This window comes from Gopherus evgoodei, chromosome 8, assembly GCF_007399415.2.
Source record: "Gopherus evgoodei ecotype Sinaloan lineage chromosome 8, rGopEvg1_v1.p, whole genome shotgun sequence".
NCBI classification, from domain to species: domain Eukaryota; kingdom Metazoa; phylum Chordata; order Testudines; family Testudinidae; genus Gopherus; species Gopherus evgoodei.
The window spans coordinates 57,118,687-57,121,285 of NC_044329.1; positions in this window are offsets into that span (position 1 = coordinate 57,118,687).

The window sequence follows — 2,599 nt, forward strand, 5'->3', positions numbered from 1 at the left end:
AAGGAGGATGGATTTGGCTCCGCCCACTCCTCACTACAGAGTGTTGCAGACCCAGGAGTACACTGAACAGCAATGATTTTTACATTAATCTAGGGCATGGGGAGCCCTCCCTTTTGAAACCTTAGCCCGAGGAGCCCTATTTCTGCAACCTTATCCCTATCTAGAGAAACCCTACCCTTTGGACCTCTAGCACTAGCCTGGGGAGCCCTCCCCGCAGGAACCCTGACCCTATCCTGAGAAGCCCTAAAATTTGGGACCCTGACTTACCAGGGGCAGTGAATTATATGGACCCATGGTGCTTGTGATCCAGCAATATTCAGGGCCCGCGGACCCTGCTCCACCAATGTTCGGGGTCAGGTCTCTTCCCGGCCCTACCTGCCGCCCCCATGTGCCTCCCCTGTGCATCCCTGCCTGCGCCCTGGGCAGCTGCTCCCTGCAGCTCCGCGATGTGCTCTGCCCTGTCTGTGTAACGACAGAAACAGATCCTGGCTCTCAGAATCCACCGCCACCGCAGGCTCCTACTGCCTCCCAGCCACTAGTGCCAGGGCAAGCTGATCCAGCCTGACACTGACACTGCCCTTCCGCCTTGAACGGATGGACCCTTCCCTCTTCCGGCGAGACCCTCCACCAGCACTGGGGTCCCCCTCACCCACAGTCACCACTCCTGCCCCACGCTGGGCAAGGGGCAGCCCCATCCCCCAGTGAGGTTACAGTGAGGGGCAACAGCAGGGGAGGAGGCGCACACATGATGGCAGCCGCCCACCCACCGGAAGGGAGGCGAGGGGGCTTCTGGATGTGAGAGTGGCCCTAGGAGTACGTGCAGTAACAGTGGTGCAAGGTGAATGTGCTGCCTGGTGGGAGGGGGCCCTCCCCCGGAGCTCACTGCTGCCGGCGGGGGGAGTCCTCCTCTCTGGCCCCAACCAGGGGCAGCCTGTCTGCACCCCAAACTCCTCATCTCCAGCCCCACCCCACCCCAGAGCCCGCACCCCCAGCCTGCACCCCAACCTCTGCCCAAGCCCTTCCCAAACCCCTCAACCCCAGCCCCCTCACATTTTTACATTATATATATATATCAGCTTACAAGGCAGGTGGGGGGGATGGGACTTGGACCCATTCTGGGCACCACCAAAAATTATACAAACCTGGCCAGCCCTGTGACTACGCCCAGGTAGCCCTCCCCTTTGGAACCGTAACCCTATTCAGAGAAATCCTACCCTTTCGAGCCCTCCCCTCTGAACTGTAACCCTAGCACAAGAAGGCCTATCATTTGGAATCCTTACCCTAGCAATCAGAGCCCTACCTTTTGAAACTCTATCCCAAGAAATCATACCGTGCAGAACCCCTTCCTCTGCAACTAATACCATAGTTGGGAAGACCTACAATTTAGAACCTTATTCCTATCCAGAGAGCCCTACCATTTGGAACCCTAACCCTCAGCAGTGAAAGTAGGGCGGTCTGGTCTGGTATGCCGTACCAGCAACATATTTATAGCAGGTGCGGCGACCTGGAAAGAACAGGACGAGCTGAGCTGCTCTGGCATGACTGTACCGCCCCCAGCCCCACCCCCTGCCCTCCCATGGAGCTGTGTCTCCTCTGGCTTCGTCTGTACAGCAGCAGCCTCCCCAGAGGACAGGGCTGGGGGTGTGGGGCTGGGAGTTCTACTCCTTTCTCTGCTAGAAGAGGCAATGGGGAAAGGAGCTGAACGCTGGCAGCAACTCTGGTGGCTGTAGCGCCCCCAGCCCTGTCCCCCGGCCAGGCTGCCACTGTACAGATGGAGCCAGAGGAAACGCAGCTCCATGAAAGGACAGGGGGCAGGGCTAAGCGTTCTGCTCCTTTCCCCACTACGGTTCCAAAGTCTCTGGTGCAGCAGGAGGAGGACAGAGCCTGTCCCCCCTTCCAGGTAATGTGAGATGGATCAGAGGGAGGGGACGGGGAGAGCATGGGGGCCCCAGGCTGGGGGTGGGTGGGGAGCAGTGACATTGAGGGTCATGTGGGGAGGTCATGTGTCCCCCCTTAGCTGGTTCCCCACCTCCCGTACTGGTAAGAAATGGATTCTACTTGCACCACTGCTAACCCTAGCCCTGAGAGCACCACCTCGGGAACCCAATCCCTATCCCAACACGTCCTACCGTTTGGAACCCTCATTTGGGAAGCGTTGTTGTCTGGAACAAGACTCTTGTGCACAGACCCCTAATCCCTTGAAACATTCTATTCTGACACGTCCTGCCATTTGAAATCATGATCCTACCCAGGGGAGCACTAACCACTGTACCCTAACCCTATCCTGAAAAATCGTACCATTTGCAACCTACCCCTAGCCCAGGGAGCCCTATCCACTAAAACCTTAGTCCAGGGAAGCCTACTGATAGGAACCCGAACCAAGCTCCAAGTACCCCACCCATAGGAGCTGTCAAGGTTCCTCTCCCACTCTGAGCTTTAGGGTACAGATGTGAGGACCTGCATAAACAGTTCTAAGCTTAACTACCAGCTTAGATCTGGTTTCGCTTGCACCATCCAGATTCCTCAGTCTGGAAACACCCCCTTTCCTCCCAAAACCTTCCCCTCCCTGGGTAGCCTTGAGAGACTTTTTCTCCAAGTT